This window comes from Ovis canadensis, chromosome 3 (genome assembly GCF_042477335.2).
Source record: "Ovis canadensis isolate MfBH-ARS-UI-01 breed Bighorn chromosome 3, ARS-UI_OviCan_v2, whole genome shotgun sequence".
NCBI lineage: Eukaryota > Metazoa > Chordata > Mammalia > Artiodactyla > Bovidae > Ovis > Ovis canadensis.
The window spans coordinates 117107538-117130609 of NC_091247.1; the positions used below are offsets into that span (position 1 = coordinate 117107538).

General features: G+C 42.0%; 1 protein-coding gene across 2 annotated transcripts in view; it reads left to right on the forward strand.

Annotated features, from left to right (window-relative positions):
• The first annotated feature begins 8291 nt into the window (after positions 1-8291).
• GLIPR1 (GLI pathogenesis related 1) overlaps positions 8292-23072 on the forward strand; it is a 57169-nt gene continuing 42388 nt past the window's right edge. The window contains exon 1 of one of the 2 annotated variants that reach the window (XM_069584033.1): positions 8292-8555. The gene's annotated coding sequence lies outside the window, so the exon portion shown is untranslated. The remainder of the gene's footprint in view (positions 8556-23072) is intronic. The other variant, XM_069584031.1, reaches the window with a different exon arrangement.

The window sequence follows — 23072 nt, forward strand, 5'->3', positions numbered from 1 at the left end:
TAGATCTTTCATCCATTTTGAGTTTATTTTTGTGTGCGGTGTTAGAAAGTGATCTAATTTCATTCTTTTACAAGTGGTTAACCAGTTTTCCCAGCACCACTTGTTAAAGAGATTGTCTTTACTCCATTGTATATTCTTGCCTCCTTTGTCAAAGATAAGGTGTCCATATGTGTGTGGATTTATCTCTGGGCTTTCTATTTTGTTCCACTGATCTATATGTCTGTCTTTGTGCCAACACCATACTGTTTTGATGACTGTGGCTTTGTAGTAGAGCCTGAAGTCAGGCAAGTTGATTCCTCCAGTTCCATTCTTATTTCTCAAGATTGCTTTGGCTATTCGAGGTTTTTTGTATTTCCATACAAATCTTGAAATTATTTGTTCTACTTCTGTGAAAAATATGGCTGGTAGCTTGATAGGGATTGCATTGAATTTGTAAATTGCTTTCGGTAGTATACTCATTTTCACTATATTGATTCTTCCGATCCATGAACATGATATATTTTCTCCATCTATTAGTGTCCTCTTTGATTTCTTTCATCAGTGTTTTATAGTTTTCTATATATAGGTCTTTAATTTCTTTAGGTAGATATATTCCTAAGTATTTTATTCTTTTCGTTGCAATGGTGAATGGAATTGTTTCCTTAATTTCTTTTTCTACTTTCTCATTATTAGTGTATAGGAATGCAAGGGATTTCTGTGTGTTGATTTTATATCCTGCAACTTTACTATATTCATTGATGAGCTCTAGTAATTTTCTGGTGGGGTCTTTAGGGTTTTCCATGTAGAGGATCATGTCATCTACAAACAGTGAGAGTTTTACTTCTTCTTTTCCAATTTGGATTCCTTTTATTTCTTTTTCTGCTCTGATTGCTGTGGCCAAAACTTCCAGAACTATGTTGAATAGTAGTGGTGAAAGTGGGCACCCTTGTCTTGTTCCTGACTTTAAGGGAAATGCTTTCAATTTTTCACCATTGAGGATAATGTTTGCTGTGGGTTTGTCATATATAGCTTTTATTATGTTGAGGTATGTTCCTTCTATTCCTGCTTTCTGGAGAGTTTTTATCATAAATGGATGTTTAATTTTGTCAAAGGCCTTCTCTGCATCTATTGAGATAATCATATGGTTTTTATTTTTCAGTTTGTTAACGTGGTGAATTACATTGATTGATTTGCGGATATTGAAGAAACCTTGCATCCCTGGGATAAAGCCCACTTGGTCATGGTGTATGATCTTTTTAATGTGTTGTTGGATTCTGACTGCTAGAATTTTGTTGAGGATTTTTGCATCTATGTTCATCAGTGATATTGGCCTGTAGTTTTCTTTTTTTGTGACATCTTTGTCAGGTTTTGGTATTAGGGTGATGGTGGCCTCATAGAATGAGTTTGGAAGTTTACCTTCCTCTGCAATTTTCTGGAAGAGTTTGAGTAGGATAGATGTTAGCTCTTCTCGAAATTTTTGGTAGAATTCAGCTGTGAAGCCGTCTGGACCTGGGCTTTTGTTTGCTGGAAGATTTCTGATTACAGTTTCAATTTCCGTGCTTGTGATGGGTCTGTTAAGATTTTCTATTTCTTCCTGGTTCAGTTTTGGAAAATTGTACTTTTCTAAGAATTTGTCCATTTCTTCCACGTTGTCCATTTTATTGGCATATAACTGCTAATAGTAGTCTCTTATGATCCTTTGTATTTCTGTGTTCTGTTGTGATCTCTCCATTTTCATTTCTAATTTTATTGATTTGATTTTTCTCTCTTTGCTTCTTGATGAGTTTGTCAAAAATGGTTTGTCAATTTTATTTATCCTTTCAAAGAACCAGCTTTTGGCTTTGTTGATTTTTGCTATGGTCTCTTTTGTTTCTTTTGCATTTATTTCTGCCCTAATTTTTAAGATTTCTTTCCTTCTACTAACTCTGGGGTTCTCCACTTCTTCCTTTTCTAGTTGCTTTAGGTTATTTATTTGACTTTTTTCTTGTTCCTTCGGGTATGCCTGTATTGCTATGAACTTTCCTCTTAGCACTGCTTTTATAGTGTCCCACAGGTTTTGGGTTGTTGTGTTTTCATTTTCATTCGTTTCTATGCATATTTTGATTTCTTTTTTGATTTCTTCTGTGATTTGTTGGTTATTCAGAAGTGTGTTGTTCAACCTCCATATGTTGGAATTTTTAATAGTTTTTCTCCTGTAATTGAGATCTAATCTTAATGCATTATGGTCAGAAAAGATGCTTGGAATGATTTCGATTTTTTTGAATTTATCAAGTTTAGATTTATGGCCCAGGATGTGATCTATCCTGGAGAAGGTTCCATGAGCACTTGAAAAAAAGGTGAAATTCATTGTTTTGGGGTGAAATGACCTATAGATATCAATTAGGTCTAACTGATCTAATGTATCATTTAAAGTTTGCATTTCTTTGTTAATTTTGTTTAGTTGATCTGGCCATAGGTGTGAGTGGGGTATTAAAGTCTCCCACTATTATTGTGTTATTGTTGATTTCCCCTTTCATACTTGTTAGCATTTGTCTTACATATTGCAGTGCTCCTATATTGGGTGCATATATATTTATAATTGTTATATCTTCTTCTTGGATTGATCCTTTGATCATTATGTAGTGGCCTTCTTTGTCTCTTTTCACAGCCTTTGTTTTAAAGTCTATTTTATCGGATATGAGTATTGCCACTCCTGCTTTCTTTTGGTCTCTATTTGCATGGTATATCTTTTTCCAGCCCTTCACTTTCAGTCTGTATGTGTCCCTTGTTTTGAGGTGGGTCTCTTGTAAGCAGCATATAGAAGGGTCTTGTTTTTGTATCCATTCGGCCAGTCTTTGCCTTTTGGTTGGGGCGTTCAACCCATTTACGTTTAAGGTAATTATTGATAAGTATGATCCCGTTACCATTTACTTTATTGTTTTGAGTTTGGGTTTATACACCCTTTTTGTGTTTCCTGTCTAGAGAATATCTTTTAGAATTTGTTGGAGAGCTGGTTTGGTGGTGCTGAATTCTCTCAGCTTTTGCTTGTCTGTAAAGCTGTTGATTTCTCCTTCGTATTTGAATGAGATCCTTGCTGGGTACAGTAATCTGGGCTGTAGGTTATTGTCTTTCATCACTTTAAGTATGTCTTGCCATTCTCTCCTGGCCTGAAGAGTTTCTATTGAAAGATCAGCTGTTATCCTTATGGGAATCCCCTTATGTGTTCTTTGTTGTTTTTCCCTTGCTGCTTTTAATATTTGTTCTTTGTGTTTGATCTTTGTTAATTTGATTAATATGTGTCTTGGGGTGTTCGCCTTGGGTTTATCCTATTTGCAACTCTCTGTGTTTCTTGGACTTGGGTGATTATTTCCTTCCCCATTTTAGGGAAGTTTTCAACTATCATCTCCTCAAGGATTTTCTCATGATCTTTCTTTCTGTCTTCTTCTTCTGGGACTCCTATAATTCGAATGTTGGAGCATTTCATATTGTCCTGGAGGTCTCTGAGATTGTCCTCATTTCTTTTAATTCATTTTTCTTGTTTCCTCTCTGATTCATTTATTTCTACCATTCTATCTTCTATTTCACTAATCCTATCTTCTGCCTCCGTTATTCTACTATTTGTTGCCTCCAGAGTGTTTCTGATCTCATTTATTGCGTTATTCATTATATTTTGACTCTTTTTTATTTCTTCTAGGTCCTTGTTAAACCTTTCTTGCATCTTCTCAATCCTTGTCTCTAGGCTATTTATCTGTGATTCCATTTTGATTTCAAGATTTTGGATCATTTTCACTATCAATATTCGAAATTCCTTCTCAGGTAGATTCCCTACTTCTTCCTCTTTTGTTTGGTTTGATGGGCAACTCTCCTGTTCCTTTACCTGCTGAGTATTCCTCTGTCTCTTCATCTTGGTTATATTGCTGCGTTTGGGGTGGCCTTTTTATATTCTGGTAATTTGTGGAGTTCTCTTTATTATGGAGCTTCCTCACTGTGGGTGGGGTTCTATCAGTGGCTTGTCAAGGTTTCCTGGTTAGGAAGACTTGTGTTGGAGTTCTGGTGGGTGGAGCTGGGTTTCTTCTCTCTGGAGTGCAGTGGAGTGACCAGTAATGGGTTATGAGACATCAAAGGTTTTGGAATAATTTTGAGCTGCCTGTATATTGAAGCTCAGGGGAGTGTTCCTATGTTGCTGGAGAATTTGAGTGGTATGTCTTGTTTTGGAACTTGTTGGCCCTTGGGTGGAGCTTGGTTTTGGTGTAGGTATGAAGGCATTTGATGAGCTCCTTTTGCTTAATGTTCCCTGAATTCAAGAGTTCTCTAATGTTTTCAGGCTTTGGATTTAAGCCTCCTGATCCTGGTTTTCAGTTTTATTTTTACAGTAGCCTCTAGACTTCTCCATCTATACAGCACCAATGATAAAACATCTAGGTTAAAGATGAAAAGTTTCTCCACATTGAGGGACACCCAGAGAGGTTCACTGAGTTACAAGGAGAAGAGAAGATGGAGGGGGTAGTTAGAGGTAACTGGAATGAGATGCGGTGAGATCAAAAGAGGAGAGAGCAAGCTAGCCCGTAGTCACTTCCTTATGTGCGCTCTATAGTCTGGACCGCTCAGAGGTATTTATGGAGTTATACGGGGAAGAGGAGAGGGAGGAAGTAGACAGAGGTGGCCAGGAGGATAAGAGAGAGGAATGAGAAGAAGAGAGACAAATCCTGCCAGTAACCAGTTCCTTAGGTGTTCTCCACCGTCTGGAACACACAGAGATTCACAGAGTTGGATAGAGAAGAGATGGGGGAGGAAAGAGACAGAGGCCACCTGGTGGAGAAAAAGGAGAGACCAAAGGAGGAGAGAGTGGTCAAGCCGGTAATCTCATTCTCAGGAAAACTTGGGTAGTGAAGTTTGGGTTTTTGAATGTACAAAATTGACAACAAAAACCTAAGAGCAAAGATTAAAAATCTAGAGTAGAGGTTGGATTTTCAAAAATACAATATTAAAGAAAAGAAGCAGAATGAAAAAGGAAGAAAGAAAAAAAAGAATTATTTTAAAAAAAAACAAACCACCAACAACCATCCAAAGATTATATATGATGTTTGCCTAAAAAAAAAAAAAGTCTTTTTTTAAATAGTAATAATAGGTTATAGATATAAAATTAGAGGAGAAATAGAAGACTTAGCAATTTAAAAAAAGTTAGAAAAAAAGAAAAAACAAAAACAAACAAAAAAAAAAGGAATGATTTTAAAAATATATCTAGCCCTTCTCTGATGTTGTAGGCCGTGTGGGATCACTTCCAAGGTGGTTCCCTCTGTTTAACTTCTTCTGTTTACTGGTTTTTTAGGCTCACTAGTTCAGTCGCACTGTGGGGAGGGGGGATGCTGCAAACAAATAGCACTGTCGTGTGCACACAGTGTCTCAGCCCTGCTGGACCTGTCTCTTCTCACGGCGCACAAACCGCTCCGGCTCTAGGATGCTCAGCCGGGAACCGTCTGGGGCCGGCCCTAGGCTGCGTGCACTTCCCCGGTCGAAGCCGCCAGATTCGGTTGGGACTGCGCTTTGTGCCCTTCCCAGGTTCGAGTAGCTCAGGAGTTTGGCGAGCGTGATCACCGCGGCTTGTCACCTTTTCTGCCGCTGCTGCTCAGCTTTCTGGGTGGACTGCTGGCGCCCTCCGTGAGGCAGATTGTGACTGTCCAGCACCCCCAGAAGTCTTAGCAAAGAAGCCTGCTTGCAGTTAGGTAAGTAAAGTCTCTCCGGGTCTGCAATTGCCCCTTTCCAGCCCTTACGGCTCTGGCTGCCTGTCCCCGGCGGGGGATGGTCTGCAGCCGGCTTTTTCCGTTCCGTCCTTTGTTCTGTGCTCGGTCCTGGAGGTGTCTTATGTTCGAGCTTTTCGCGTGGTAGCTATCCCACAGTCTGGTTTGCTAGCCCAAGTTAGATCGTTCTGGTTGCGCGTGGGGCGTTCCTGCCCGATTCTTACAAAGCTCTGCAGCCCGCGCCTCCCGCGCCTCCCTGCCCAGCCCCCACTTCCCAGTGGCGGATGCAGGCGTCTGTGCTGCTTTTCCACTGGGGGAGTTACTGGTGGGCTTGTAATCCGTTGGTTTTAATTATTTATTTATTTTTCCTTCCTGTTACGTTGCCCTCTGTGTTTCCAAGGCTCGCCACAGACTCGGCAGGGAGAGTGTTTCCTGGTGTTTGGAAACCTCTCTTCTTAAAATTCCCTTCCCGGGACGGGCTTCCCTTCCCGGGATGGAGCTCCCTCCCCACCTCCTTTGTCTCCTTTTTCATCTTTTATATTTTTTCCTACCTGTTTTTGAAGACAATGGTCTGCTTTTCTGGTTGCCTGATGTCCTCTGCCAGCCTACGGAAGTTGTTTTGTGGAGTTTGCTTGGCGTTGAAATGTTCTTTTGAGGAATTTGTGAGGGAGAAAGTGGTCTTCCCATCCTATTCCTCCGCCATCTTTACAGTTCCTCCAGAATTTTCCACAGTTTATTGTGATCCACACAGTCAAAGGCTTTGGTGTAGTCAATAAAGCAGAAATAGATGTTTTTCTGGAACTCTCTTGCTTCTTCCATGATATGACCCAGCAATCCCACTCCTAGGCATATACCCCAAGAAAACAAAAATTGAAAAGGACACATGTATCCGATTGTTCACTGCAGTACTGTTTACAATAGCTAGAACATGGAAGCAACCTAGATGTCCATGGACAGATGAATGGATAAAGAAGTTGTGTTACATATACACAAATGGAATATTACTCAGCCATAAAAAGGAACACCTTTGAGTCAATTCTAATAAGGTAGATGAACCTAGAACTATTATACAGAGTGAAGTAAGTCAGAAAGAGAAAAATAAATATCATATTCAAATGCATATATATGGAATCTAGAAAAATGGTACTGAAGAAATTATTTGCAGGGAAGCAATGGAGAAACAGACATAGAGAATAGATTTATGAACATGGGGAGAGAGGAGGAGAAGGTGAGATGTAGTGAAAGAGTCACATGGAAACTTACATCACCATATGTAAAATAGATAGCCAATGGGAATTTGCTGTATGGCTCAGAAAACTCAAACAGGGGCTCTGTATCAACCTAGAGGGGTGGAGTGGGGAGGGAGACGGGAGGGAGGTTTAACAGGGAGGAGATATATGTACGCCTATGGCTGATTCATGTTGAGGTTTGACAGAAAACAGCAAAATTCTTTACAGCAATTATCCTTTAATAAAAGAATAAATAAATTATAAAGATACTATATTGTCTTAATGTCCATATGATAATGATGGAAGTGCAAATTAGTACAAGTTCTGAGGGTAACTGGACATTCTCTATGTGAAATCTTTAAAACACTCATATCTTGTTACTCAGTAATTCTATTTCTATGAATCAATCCTACTATATATGGTTTATATATAAAGATATCCACAGCAACATTGTTTATAATGAAGAGAAATAAAGAATCTGAATGTCCAACAATAATTTGTTATTTAATGTTATGAGGCACTCATAATGATTTGAGGAAACATTGTACAGCCCTCAAAATCTTTATGAAAAGTCATAGTGACCAAAAATGTACTTATGAAATAGTGGTAAGTAGAGAAAAAAACAGTATACTAAATTGCATGAAATTATGCCCACATTTAACAAATTTCTGCATATGTTGCTGTTGTTCAGTCACTAAGTCATGTCCGACTCTTTGCGACCCAATGGACTGCAGAACACCAGGCCTCCCTGTCCTTCTCTATCTCCCGGAGCTTGCTCAAACTCATATCCATTGAGTCAGTGATGCCATCCAACCATCTCATCTTCTGTTGTACCCTTCCCTTCTGACCCTCAGTTTTTCCCAGAATCAAAATTATGCCCACATAATTTTAACAAATTTCTGAATGTGTATTTTACATATATATTAAAAAAACATATATATGTATGTGAATGTATCTATATGAACACAAAACACTGAAAGAAGTACACCAAAAGGTTAAAAGCTGGAGGGCCTCTTCTGAAGCGGACTGATAGGTGTTGGTTTTCCTTTTCAAAAAGCCAAGATTTCTGGGAATTCTCTGTGGTCCAGTAGTTAGGACTCAGGGCTTTCACTGCCCAGGGCCTGGGTTCAACCCCTGTTTGGGAAGCTAAGATCCCACAAGCCACTAGGCACTCCCGAAAAAAAGAGTCAGGATTCTTTGGTGGATACAGAATAAGCCACTGGGACAAGGTTAAGCAGAGAAAGTATTTATTAAAGCAAATAATGTAGCTGACAGAATGGATGAGGGTTCTGTAAAAACAGTCCTAGAGCAATGCCCAGATCTGGCTGATTCTGTGTAAGAAATGCTAGCAACGGGATTTTTCTACAGCTGCTGGCTGTGAGGAAGTCTAGAAAGCTACTCCTAAACTGCAACCCCCAGAAACTGTTCATGTTTGGTGCCGCACGGCAAGCAAAAATGGAAACAATGCGGAAGCAGTTCCCACGTGTTACTCATGTCCAAGTGATCAGAGGGGTGATATATAACTGACCTAAACCATAAAAGGACAATTCTGACTGCTGGGAGGAGAACGTAATGCAGGAGCAGGGGAGGAAGCAAGGAGACTGCTGAGGAGATCATCACCATATTCCAGGTGAGGGGTAAAGATTGATCGGTGAGAAGCGGTTGAACTCTGGGTGTATTTCAAGGGTGACTCCTAGATCTTGACCTGAGAATTTGGGGGCCTTGGCTGTAACATAACTGAGATAGAAAAGATCGTAGGTAGAAATCATAATCGAGCAATGTGCCAGGGTGCCCGCAGTGCAGAAAGTCAAAGTCTGATGACGTGTTTGCGGCAGACTTCCCTGGTGACTCAGATGGCAAAGAGTCTGCCTACAATGCGGGAGACCTGGGTTCAATCCCTGCGTCGGGAACATTTCCTGGAGAAGGAAATGGCAACCCACTCCAGTATTCTTTTCTGGAAAATCCCATGGACGGAGGAACCTGGTGGGCTACAGTCCGTGGGGTTGCAAAAGAGTCGGACACGACTGAGCGACTTCACTTTCACTTTCAAGGGTTTATTGCAAGTTGACTTTGCTGAGCTGTGTGGTCTTATGTTAGGCAGCTGAGGGCAAGGGACAGTGAAGTGTGAGTTACTAATCTTAGATATGGTTTGCTCTGCTTGAGGAAGAAAACTCTGGTGCCTCGCGGGGAAGCAGGCTACATTGTTGTCAGCTACTTCTCTTCCTAATCAATTTGATCTGTAGGTCCCCGACATTTGAACCAGAGCAGATGTCAAATGAAGTCTTTCTCTGTGAAATGGGTGAAAGTGAAGTCGCTCAGTCGTGTCCAACTCTTTGCAACCCAGTAGACTGTAGCCCACCATGCTCCTCTGTCCATGGGGTTTTCCAGGCAAGAGTACTGGAGTGGGTTGCCATTTCCTTCTCCAGAGGATCTTCCCGACCCAGGGATCGAACCCAGGTCTCCCGCATTGTAAGCGGGATGCTTTACCGTCTGAGCCACCAGGGAGGTCATAAGGCTCAAGCCCCTGAAGTCGCCATCTAGGTGGTGGGGGAGGGCCTGGTATGGTCCCTTTCAAAGAGATCAAGGGCAGTCTTTGTTCTTACAGATTCCAAATCAGAAGTGTGGGGAAAAGTCAGAACCATTAGTTTGGAGAATCCAGATATCTGAGGAAATTAGAATTCAGGATTCAGTCCAGTTTACAGGTACATACAAAGTCTCAAAGACAAAATTAACAGGATTAGAATCTAATAGAGAGAAAGGTACAAACATAAATTTTCTCTCTACTATATCCCCATTTTTTATCAAAGATAATCTTGGTAAAACTAATTTATTTTCGCTAAAGTTGGCCTGATAATTTATAATGACTATATAAGATCTTTTTAAGACTACTTTGCTGAAGCAAGATGCTGGGTTGACTTTTCCAAGAAGCTTTATTGGCTCCATAAAGCTAACCTCAATTCCTTAAAGCTGTCTGGTCATATCTGAGTTTATGCTTCTCTCTCTCAAATATGGCAATCCAGTCAAACCCTTGGTAATGAAACCACTTGGGTCATTTCAGGGGCTCTGAAAAGTTCTAGTAGTGTGGTCCTTCATGTCTCAGTGCAGAAAAGAAATCAGAGGGAGGCAAAGTGATAGATAGGAAGTGATTTATTAGAGTAGAATGCTTGTGAGGTTTACAAGTGGGCAAGTTAGAAGTGCCATGCCCCGAGAACTCACCGGGCTATAGTGTTATAATCAAAGGAAAAGTGGGAAGGGGGGAAGGCCTTCTTTGTCTTTCTTGAGCAGAAGTCATGCTTTTCATCAACAGTTCCTCCTCCTGGTTGAGCAGAGGCGTTTTCTTGTCCGTACATGTCCAAGTTAGGTCCACAAATTATCGTTTATCATGTGTGCAGAGAGCATGTCCCAGGGATCATTAACTTACTGAGCTCACTGGGCAGGATGTGGGTCTCACCATTGCGTTGTTTGGGGTCATGTCTCATGCTTCCGTTGCATGGTTTCGTTGCTAAGCAAGCCTGCTTGGTTGTGTGGTAAAGCAAACCTGCTCTCTCAAGCCATCATGTAACTTACAGGGGGTCTCCCATACATTTTCTACTTATAGGCCCCTGATGGGATTAACTAATCACCTGCTTTGTCCCTTTACTCTGTCCTTGTCAGTAATACAGCAAATATTTTCAGCTGTGCCCTGTTATAAAAGACCAGATGCTTAATGAACTTATGCAAATAACTAACTCTATTGCCATGAAAAGAATGCTTTAGGGTTTCCAGATTCAAGAGGGATCAAGTGGAGAGAAAAAGTAAATATTCCACCTTTGTTTACTAGGGTATACTTTACCAAAATGCTGCAAGACATAGGTAGCTTGAGAGAAGTTTCCTTAACTTTGGAAAAGCATCATATAAAAGAACTGGCAAAGTTTAAAACAAAATGTCATAAAAATTATAATCATCCTCACCAGTTTGCTCAGTCTGATGTAATTAATACTTGAATCTAGTTTTTTCATTAGTTCTGGCAAGTTTTACCCAATTCAATTTTATTATCTTAACCTTAACAGAAGCCAGTACTTGTCAAAATCCTTTCCATGAATTTCTCTGAAGATGAAATATTTTTGCAGAAACACTTTTAAAAAAGCATCTGAGTGAAACAGTAACTTTCTGTAAATGACAAAAGGCTTCGAGTGCATTATAATGGAATTTGGAGGATATTTTGTTTTTTCTGTGTCACACAATGTTTTATGATCATATCTGATCAATTCACCCTAGAAGGTTGTTCACTTGCTCTCTGTACATCCCCTGCTCTATCAGTCTCTGCTTTACCTTCACCCTACTCACAGGACTGAGCTTTCCTCTTGCTGGTAGATCCTAATCAGTGCATGCCTACATACTTACTTGCCCCAGGCCCAGATTATGATAGCTCTAAAGATTAGGAATACCTTATCAAAAGGACAAAAAGAGGTGCTCCTCTGCTGGTTTCCCTGGTAACCAAAGAGCCAACCTGAGGTCAATTCCCTTTATAACTGGTAACTTCTACTCCCCCCACCAATCCCTCACCATCCCATAGCAAAGACGACTGCCATGTCTTGCCTTCTGTCTGTCACAAAGAGTGGAGTATTGCTCCAGGATTTTGCTTCAGACATGTAAGATCCCCCTTTAAAGGATGTCTCTGTTACTGACTCTGAATAAGGAAGAAATCTTGTTTTCCATTTCAAGTTAATCATGAAAGTAATGTTGCTTATCAGCTTGAATTATACAAAATAGCCCGCCTCTGGGAACTTTGCCTCTCAGAAAACATCATGGCCAGGCCCAGCTGTGAATGACTGTTGCTGCTGCTAAGTCGCTTCAGTCGTTTCCGACTATGTGAGACCCCTGAGACAGCAGCCCACCAGGCTCCCCCGTCCCTGGGATTCTCTAGGCATGAATACTGGAGTGGGTTGCCATTTCCTTCTCCAATGCATGAAAGTGAAAAGTCAAAGTGAAGTCATTCAGTCGTGTCCAACTCTTCGTGGCCCCATGGACTGTAGCCCACCAAGCTCCTCTGTCCATGGGATTATCCCAGCAAAAATACTGGAGTGGGTTGTCATTTCCTCCTCCAAGAGATCTTCCTGACCCAGGGACTGAACTCGAGTCTCCTGCATCTATTGCATTAGTGGGTGGATTCTTTACCACTGAGCCCACTGGGAAGCCCAGCGGGTGCTATAACAGTTCTTAAATGTTCGATGCATACCCAACAATTTTGGCAGGTTTTTGTTGTTGTTGTTGTTGTTGTTGTTTTCACTTCCAGCTTCTTCTGTTATCAATTAGCCTTTGCCAAACTTAGTCTAACTCAACTGAGATGCAGGCCAACCTCACACTCAGTCTGGTTTTTGAGCAGGACCCAGTCAATTCTGGCTGGCAACCACCGTGGAATCTGGAAACAAAACCGAGTTCAGAGTTTTCAAACAGGAAATTCCAGAACACCATTTAGACTGCAAGCTCCCTGCAAAGAAAGTGGGGCTTAGACCCAAGAGGAACTTAGCAGTGACCCTTGAAAAATGACAGGAAAGACAGTGAACTCAAAGATTTGGGGGAGTACCACACATGTTTTTGACCCTAAATGCCATCAGAAGATCACTTTGGATCCCACTGTCAATCAGTCTGTTAAGTAACAAAAATTCAACTTGGTAAGTGTGAAGCTCTAATTGGCTTTAGGTGAGAACTCATGAATTGGACAGCATCCCGTCTAGGAAAAGAGAAGCACTGAGGAGCTGTACAAAACGGAAAGCCCGTCTCCTTTTGGGTGATGGGGAGAAGGGTATGTGGCAGATTACCTCATTGACACTGACCAGAAAATTCCAGACTGGGCAATCAGGACTGCGTTTCTGGGGGAGGTTGTAACTGCAGTTAGGTCAGGTATTAAGTCTTTGTGAACTTAGCATAAGTGACTTCATTTTGGACCTCTTGTTTTTGTTTTCTTATTTTTAAACAATTATACAGATCCCATGGTTCTCCAAAATAACCATTTCAATCTATTTTCTAATCAAAAGATAGTATATCTTATTTTTTAAAATGTAAACAATACAGAAAAGGGTGAAATATATATAGGACTTCCCTGGTGATCCAGTGGCTAAGAATCCACCTGCCAATACAGGGGACATGGGTTCAGTCCCTGGTCTGGGAAGATTCCACATGCCATGGGGCAACTATACCTATGCACAACTACTGAACCTGTGCTCTGCACCAAGAGAAGCCCCACAACTACAGAGTAGCCCCCAGTTGCCACAGCTAGAGAAAAGCCCACGCAGCAACCAAGACCCAACACAGTCAGAAATTAAACAAAAATATATAGGGCCTTCCCTTGTGGCTTAGCGCTCAAGAATCTATCTGCCATACAGGAGACACTGGTCCGATCCTTGGGTAGGGATGATCCCCTGGAGGAGGGCATGGCAGCCCACTCCAGTATGCTTGCCAGGAGAATCCCATGGGCAGAAGAGCCTAGTGTGCTGCAGTCCAGGGTCACAGAGTCAGACATGACTGAAGCAACTAAGCAAGAACGTGCATTATTCAGGTCAGTCGCTCAGTCGTGTCCGACTCTTCGTGACCCCATGGACCACAGCACGCCAGGCCTCCCTGTCCATCACCAACTCCCGGAGTCTACTCTAACTCATCTCCATTGAATCGGTGATGCCATCCAACCATCTCATCCTCTGTCGTCCCCTTCTCCTCCTGCATTCAATCATTCCCAGCATCAGGGTCTTTTCAAATGAGTCAGCTCTTTGTATCAGGTGGCCAAAGTATTGGAGTTTCAGCTTTAACATCAGTCCCTCCAATGAACACCCAGGACTGATCTCCTTTAGGATGGACTGGTTGGATCTCCTTGCAGTCCAAGGGACTCTCAAGAGTCTTCTCCAACACCACAGTTCAAAAGCATCAATTCCTCAGCACTCAGCTTTCTTCACAGTCCAACTCTCACATCCATACATGACCACTGGAAAAACCATAGCCTTGACTAGACGGACCTTTGTTGGCAAACTAATGTCTCTGCTTTTCAATATGCTTTCTAGGTTGGTCATAACTTTCCTTCCAAGGAGTAAGCATCTTTTAATTTCATGGCTGCAATCACCATCTGCAGTGATTTTGGAGCCCCAAAAAATAAAGTCTGACACTGTTTCCACTTTTTCCCCATCTATTTCCCATTACTTCATTATAGTTGGACTATAAAGAAAGCTGAGTGTCAAAATAATTGATGCTTTTGAACTATGGTGTTGGAGAAGACTCTTGAGAGTCCCTTAGACTGGGAGATCCAACCAGTCCACCCTAAAGGCAATCAATCATGAATATTCATTGGAAGGACTGATGCTGAAGCTGAAACTCCAATATTTTGGCTGCCTGATGCAAAGAACTGACTCATTTGAAAAGACCCTGATGCTGGGAAAGATTGAGGGCAGGAGGAGAAGGGGACGACAGAGGATGAGATGGTTGGATGGCATCACTGACTCAATGGACATGAGTTTGAGTAAACTTTGGGAGTTGGCAATGGACAGGAAAGCTTGGCGTGCTGCAGTCCATGGGGTTGCAAAAGTCGGACATGACTGAGCAACTGAACTGAACTGAGGGTTAAAGAGCTTGGTAATTTGTCCAGAGTTTTACAGCTGGTTAGGAACAGGGGTTAAACTAAAATCTGAATTGAGACCAGTATTGTCTCTATTGTTCTTTGTCCCCTCTTCCTCATGGCTGTGCTCCCCCTACTCCATGCACACACATACACATATGCAACAGTGGGGAGGAGAACCTTCCTCCCTTCCCTTTTGACTCTTTGCGGCTGGTCAAATAATTAAAATGACATACAGCAGATTAAGCGGACAAAATCAAGTTTAATATGTACATATGGGGAATGCACATAGCATAAGAAATTCCAAAGATAGAAAGGCAAGATGAGGTATGTAAGTCATCCTGGACCTAGGAGAAGGAGGTAGAGGTCTAAGACTTCTAAAAGAAGTAAGATAATCCACATGAAGACAAAAAGAGTTAATGCATGATCAGCAAATGTTTGCTGGGCCATCTAGAAACAGTGGGACTCAGGAGAGGACATTGATCAAACAGACCTTGCTATGTTCTTTCCTGTTTACCATACCTAGTTTACAACATACTGTGGTTATTTATCAAGCTCCAGGAGATGGTGAAGGACAGGGAAGCCTGGCATGCTGCAGCCCATGGGGTTGCAAAGAGTCCAAAATGACTGAGTGACTGAACACCACCAAGAGTTATCTATGGTGATAACTCCTGCCTAGAATGGGCCTTCTATCTGAAAGTCTCTAGGAAATTAGAAGGGCAGTCAAATGTTCTTCCTGAGTCTTTTGGGCCTTGCTTGTTTTCAGTATGAATTAATTTGCATGCCAGATAATAATATGCATCTTGGGGCAGCATTCCCGGAACCCCATCAGTTCCCTCTAATGAAACTTCCTTAATAATTTCATATGAAAAAACTGACCTGGTGACTGTACAGAAAAAAGTAAGTAATAAATTGGTAAGATTGCAAAGAAATAAAAGAACATAGATTAGAATGATATTGTTGTCGAGTCGCTCAGCCGCGTCTGACTCTTTGCAAACCCATGGACTGCAGCATGCCAGGCTTCTCTGTCCATCACAAACTCCCACAGCTTGCTCAGACTCATGTCCATCAAGTCAGTGATGCCATCCCACCATCTCATCCTCCGTCATCCCCTTCTCCTCCTGCCTTCAGTCTTTCCCAGCATCAAAGTCTTTTCTAATGAGTCAACTCTGCATCAGGGGGCCACAGTATTGGAGCTTTAGCATCAGCCTTCCAATGAATATTCGGGATTGATTGCCTTTAGGATTGACTGGTTAGATCTCCTTGCAGTCCAAGGGACTCTCAAGAGTCTTCTCCAGCACCACAGTTAGAAAGTATCAATTCTTCGGTGCTCAGTTGGACCATAAAGAAGGCTGAGTGCCAAAGATTTGATGCTTTTGAACTGCGGTGCTGGAGAAAATTCTTGAGTCTCTTGGACAGCAAGGAGATCAAACCAGTCGATCCTAAAGGAAATGAACCCTGAATATTCACATCCATACATGACTACTGGAAAAACCATAGCTTTGACTAGATGGAACTTTGTTGGCAAAGTGATGTCTCTGCTTTTTAATACACTTCTAGGTTTGTCACAGGTTTTCTTCCAAGGAGCAAGCATCTTTTAATTTCTTGGCTGCAGTCAACGTCCACAGTGATTTTGGAGCCCAAGAAAATAAAGTCTGTCACTGTTTTTGAAACCATTTATCTCAGACTGGGACTTGAACCCATGTACTGGGACTCAAACCCAGACAAACCCCTGCCTGGGACTTGAACCCAGGTGTTGGGACTTTAAGCCAGCCAAAACCTAGTTTGGGACTTGAACACATATGACTGGGTCTGGAACCCATCTGAAACCCATGGAACCTGGTTTCAGGGCTTAATATAGCTCAGGTTCTTTTCTTCACTGAAAGAATTCAGTGAGAGAAAAAGTGATAGGTAAGAACTGGACTTATTCAGATTCAGAGAGAAGCACATTCCACAGAAAGACTGTGGGCTATTGTAAAGGGTGAGTATGGCCTCAAAATGAAGCATGGTTAGCTTTTATAGGCTGGGTAATTTCATATGATAATGAGTGGGAGGATTATTCAAACTATTTTTGGGAAGGAGTGGAGATTTCCAGAATTTGGGCCCCTGCCCACTCCTTGGTCTTTTAACAGTGTCTTGGAAATGTCATGGCACCTCTGGGTGTGTCGTTCAGCTCAGTCACTCAGCCGTATCCGACTCTTTGCAACCCCATGGACTGCAGCACACCAGGCTTCCCTGTCCCATAACCAATATGCAGAGCTTGCTCAAATTCATGTCCATCGAGTCAGTGATGCCATCCAACCATCTCATCCTGTCGTCCCCTTCTCCTTCTGCCTTCAATCTTTCCCAGCATCAGGGTCTTTTTCAAGGAGTCGGTTCTTCACATCAGGTGAACAAAGTATTGGAGTTTCAGCTTTAGCATCAGTCCTTCCAATGAATATTTAGGGATGATTTCCTCTAGAATTCACTGGTTTGATCTCCTTGCTGTCCAAGGGACTCTCAAGAGTCTTTTCCAACACCACATTCAAAAGCATCAATTCTTTGGCACTCAGCTTTCTTTGTAGTCCAACTCTCACGTCCATACATGACCACAGGAAAAATCATAGCTTTGACTAGACGGACCTTTGTTGGCAAAATAGTGTCTGTGATTTTCAATATATTGTCTAGGTTGGTCATAGCTTTTCTTCCAAGGAGCAAGCATCTTTTAATTTCATGGCTACAGTCACCATCTGCAGTGATTTTGGAGCCCAAGAAAATCAAGTCTGTCACTGTTTCCATTGTTTCCCCATCTATTTTCCATGAAGTGATGGGACCGGATGCTATGATCTTAGTTTTTTGAATGTTGAGTTTTAAACCAACTTTTTCACTCTCCTTTTCCACTTTCATCAAGAGGGTCTTTAGTTCTTCACTTTCTGCCATAAGGATGGTATCATCTGCATATCTGAGGTTATTGATATCCTCCCAGCAATCTTGATTCCAACTTGGGCTTCATTCAGCCCAGCATTTCTCATGATATACTCTGCATAAAGGTCAAATAAGCAAGGTGACAATATATAGCCTTGACATATTCTTTTCCCAGTTTGGAACTAGTCCTTTGTTCCACATCTGGGTCTGTTGCTTCTTGACCTGCATAAATGTTTCTCAGCAGGCAGGTAAGGTGTTCTGGTATTCCATCTCTTTAAGAATTGTCCACAGTTTGCTGTGATACACATAGTCAAAGGGCCTTTCAGGTAGAGCTAGTGGTAAAGAACCCACTTGCCAATGCAGGAGACATAAGAGATGTGGGTTCCATTCCTGGGTCGGGAAATTCCCCTGGAGGAAGGCATGGCAACTCACTCCAATATTCTTGTCTGGGGAATTTCCATGGACAGAGGAGTCTGGCAGGCTGCAATCCATAGGGCTGTGCAGAGTTGGACAGGACAGCAGTGACTTAGCATGCATGCATGCACACAGTCAAAGGTTTCCGCATGGGCAGTGAAGCAGAAGTAGACGTTTTTCTGAAATTCTCTTGCTTTTTCTGTGGTCCAGTGGATGTTGGCAATTTGATCTCTAGCTCCTCTGCCTTTTCTAAATCCAACTTATACATCTGGAAGTTCTCGGTTCATATATTGTTGAAGCCTAGCTTGAAGGATTTTAAGCATGACTCTGCTAGCATGTGAAATGAGTGCAATTGTATGTTGGTTTGAACATTCTTTGGCATTGCCTGTCTTTGGGATTTGAATGAAAACTGACCTTTTCCAGTCCTGTGGCCACTGTGGAGTTTTCCAAATTTGCTGGCATATTGAGTGCAGCACTTTTACAGCATCATCTTTTAGGATTTGAAATAGCTCAGCTGGAATTCCATCACCTCCTTAGCTTGTTCATAGTAATGCCCCCTAAGGCCCATTGGACTTCATACTTCAGGATGTCTGGCTTCAGGTGAGAGATCACACCATCGTGGTTATCTGGGTCATTTAGATCTTTTTTGTATAGTTCATCTGTGTATTCTTGCCACCTCTTCTTAATATCTTCTGCTTCTGTTAGATCCATACCATTTCTGTCCCTTATTGAGCCCATCTTTGCATGAAATGTTCCCTTGGTATCTCTGATTTTCTTGAAGAGTTCTCTAGTCTTTCCCATTCTATTATTTTTCTCTATTTCTTTGCCTTGTTCACTTAAGACCTTTTTATCTCTCCTTGCTATTCTTTGGAACTCTGCATTCAGATGGATATAGCTTTCCTTTTCTCCTTTGCCATTTCCTTCTCTTTTCTAAGCTATTTGTAAGGCCTCCTCAGACAACCATTTTGCCTTTTTGCATTTCTTTTTCTTGGTTATGGTTTTGGTCCCCACCTCCTGTACAGTGTTATGAACCTCTCTCCATAGTTCTTCAGGCACTCTGTCTATCAGATCTAATCCCTTGAACCTATTTTGTCGCTTCCACTGTATAATAGTAAGGGATTTGATTTAGGTCATACCTGAGTGATGTAGTGGTTTTCCCTACTTTCTTCGATTTAAGTCTGAATTTTGCAGTAAGGAATTCATGATCTGAGCCACAGTCAGCGCCTAGTCTTGTTTTTGTGACTGTAGCTCAGATCATGAACTCCTTATTGCAAAATTGAAGATAAACAAACAGAAAATGAAGATGAACAAGCAGAAAAGAACCAACTGGGCAACATTTCTCCTCATCCTGTTACATAAGTTCCCCAACCCTGGGACTGAAAGGTTTTTGCTATAAGCCACGTCACTGCAGATGGTAACTGCAGCCATGAAATTAAAAGATGCTTACTCCTTGGAAGAAAAGTTATGACCAACCTAGATAGCATATTGAAAAGCTGAGACATTACTTTGCCGACTAAGGTCCATCTAGTCAAGACTATGGTTTTTCCAGTAGTCATGTATGTATGTGAGATTTGGACTGTGAAGAAGGCTGAGCGCTGAAGAATTGATGCTTTTGAACTGTGGTGTTGGAGAAGACTCTTGAGAGTCCCTTGGACTGCAAGGAGATCCAACTAGTCCATTCTGAAGGAGGTCAGCCCTGGGATTTCTTTGGAAGGAATGATACTAAAACTGAAACTCCAGTACTTTGGCCACCTCATGCAAAGAGCTGACTCATTGGAAAAGACTCTGACGCTGGGAGGGATTGGGGGCAGGAGGAGAAGGGGACAACAGAGGATGAGATGGCTGGAAGGCATCACTGACTCCATGGACGTGAGTCTGAGTGATCTCTGGGAGTTGGTGATGGATAGGGAGGCCTGGTGTGCGGCGATTCATGGAGTTGCAAAGAGTCGGACACGACTGAGCGGCTGAACTGAACTGAACGTGCAATGCCAGGATTCATGGCCTCTGAAGGAGAGGAATTCGATTCAGTGCCAGAGACAAGGCTTGATTGGTCAGAGCTTATTGTGTAATAAAGTCTTTTTAAAGTATATAAAAGATAGAGAATGCTTCTGACATAGACATCAGAAGGGGACAAAAAGAGTGCCCCCTTGCTACTTTTTAGCAAGGAGTTACATACCTATTAGCAAGCTGCTAATCAGAGGAAGGAAACGCCTCAAAACTGCGAGTTGCACCAGGCCCCTCCCCCACAACATGCATTTTGAGTTAGCACTAGCGCAGGGTGAGTCATCCCTGGCCACAAAACAACTGACATGGATCTTGAAGGAAGGCAGAGTCCCAGGCAAATGCATGGTTCATTAATATAGCTTAAGAAAACATTTCCAAGGAAAACAGTGGTTAACTCAAGGTCTGAGACAAAGTTCAGTTCAGATGGAACCAGGTGTTGCCATGACAATGCAGGATTAGAAGAGAAAAGAAAAATCCGTCTGCCACTTGTAGGTCATTTCCTTTTTTTAAAAATTATTATTATTATTTTAATTTTTATTTTTACTTTATTTTACTTTACAATACTGTATTGGTTTTGCCATACATTGACATGAATCCGCCACGGGTGTACATGCGTTCCATAGTTCATTTCCTCCTGCAGCCTGGAGACCTCTGACTTCCCTGCTGAAGCTATTAACACTCTCAGCACTTTGTCCAGAAAAACTGTTAAACTTCTCTTAGCAGATGTAAATTAGATATTATTCGCCCTGCTGGATTCACAAAAGGTGCTATGTTTCACCAGTGATTGCACAAGGTCCTCCTCGCTGAATATCAGTGCATTTAGGGCATGATATTTTAGAGCATCGCAAAGGCTAAGCTAGGAACGTCTGAGTGTAGTATTTTCAAGGTTTACATAGCAGTATTGAAGTCTTTTTCTATTACTTTGAAAAGATTTTTAAGATTGCTTTTTCCAGTTTACAGTCTTTCGAGCTTGGGAATAAGACCCTCAGTGCTGAAAAGACCTTGAAATTGTGATACACGGCAGATTCTCTGTGATTTCTCAGCTAGTGTGTTTATGTGGCACAAGTTTATGAGCAAAGTAACTTATGTTTATAATTTGGCTGGCATTTACAGTGCTGTATCTGGTCACAGAAGGACCCTGGCATACAAACTCACATCATCCTGACCATTTAGGTGGGAACCTTTACACATTTGGTTGTCACATTAAAAAGACAAGAGTGGTTTACAAACAAGGCTAGCACGTTGTGGTTGTGATTGCTGTTGTTCAGTCAGTAAGTCATGTCTGACCTCTTGTAACCCCATGGACTGCAGCACGCTAGGCTTCCCTGTCCTTCACTATCTCTGAGCGTTTGCTCAAGTGAGTCGCTCAGTCATGCCTGACTCTTTGCGAACACTCCATGGAGTTCTCCAGGCCAGAATACTGGAGTGGGTAGCTGTTGCCTTCTCCAGGGGATCTTCCCAACCCAGGAATCAAACCCAGGTCTCCCGCATTGCAGGCAGATGCTTTACCAGCTGAGCCACCAGGAAACTCTGAGTTCACTTAAACTCGTATTCATTGAGTTGATGATGCCATCCAACCATCTCATCCTCTGTTGCCCCCTTCTCCAGTTGCCCTCAATCTTTCCCTGCATCAGGGTCTTTTCCAGTGAGTGAGCTCTTTACATCAGGTGGCCAAAGTATTGGAGTTTCAGCATCAGCATGCTAATGAGTATTCAGGACTGATTTCCTTCAGGATTGACTGGTTTGATCTTGCAGCCTAAGGGACTCTCAAGAGTTTTCTCCAGCACCACAATTCAAAAGCATCAATTCTTTGGTGCTCAGCCTTTCTTATGGTCCAACTCTCACATCCATACATGATGACTGGAAAAACCAAAGTTTTGACTATATGGACCTTTGTCAGCCAAGTGACATCTGGTTTTTAATACATCATCTAGGTTTATTATAGCTTTTCTTCCAAGGAGCCAACATCTTTTAATTTCATGGCTGCAATCACCATCCACAGTGATTTTGGAGTTCAAGAAAATAAAGTCTGACACTCTTTCCATTGTTTCCCCATCTATTTGCCCTGAAGTGATGGGGCCAGATGCCATGATCTTAGTTTTTTGAATGTGTCTATGAGCTCTAATTCCTTGAATCTATTCATCACCTCCACCGTATCATCATAAGGGATTTGATTTAGGTCATACCTGAGTGGTCTAGCTGTTTTCCCTACTTTCTTCAGGTTAAGCCTGAATTTTGCATTAAGGAGCTTATGATCTGAGCCACAGTAAGCTCCAAGTCTTGTTTCACTGACTTATATAGAGGTTCTCCATCTTCGGCTGCCAAGAATACAATCAATCTGATCTTGGTACTGACCATCTGGTGATGTCTATGTGTAGAGTCCTCTCGTGTTGTTGGAAGTGGGCAACCATTTTAAGTGGTGCTAAGGACTGATGATAAAGCTGAAGCTCCATTACTTTGGCCTGCTCATGTGAAGAGTTGACTCATTGGAAAAGACTCTGATGCTGGGAGGGATTGGGGGCAGGAGGAGAAGGGGACGACTGAGGATGAGATGGCTGGATGGCATCACTGACTCAATGGACATGAGTTTGAGTGAACTCCGGGAGTCGGAGATGGACAGAGGGGCCTGGTGTGCTGTGATGCACGGGTTCGCAAAGAGTCAGACACGACTGAGCGACGGAACTGAACTGAACTGATAGTGTCCAAACACCTCCATTCTCCAAGTGCTCCTGTCAGTCTGTGAGAGAGAAACTGAGAAAAAAATAACTGATGTAAGAGGTCCATAGTTTGGTTTTGGCAGCTATAAAGCTTATTTGTCACCTAACCAAGTAAGTTTAGATTTTTGGTCCACCCAAATATAGTTTATGGTTTGGGGCAGCCTTATCATGGGGACATCTACAGTAGCCCAAAGTATACAAGGGTCTTTATTTTTATTTATTTATTTATTTTGGCTTGGCTGGGTCTTAGTTGTGACACAAAAGATCTTGTATCTTCCTTGCAGAATGCAGGATCTTTTGTGGCATGTGGGATCTAGTTCCCCATCCCAGGCCACCTGCACTGACAGTGCAGTTTTAGCCCTGGACTGCCAGTGAAGTCCAGCAGGTGACTTTTGCGACATCCAGGTCATGCGGTGATTTGACAGACATTTGTGCCCAAAAGGGAGATGCTAGAGTCATTTACAATTTCCTTAAGAGACTCAAAAGATTACACCTGTGGAATCAAACCACAGAATTTGTTTTGTGA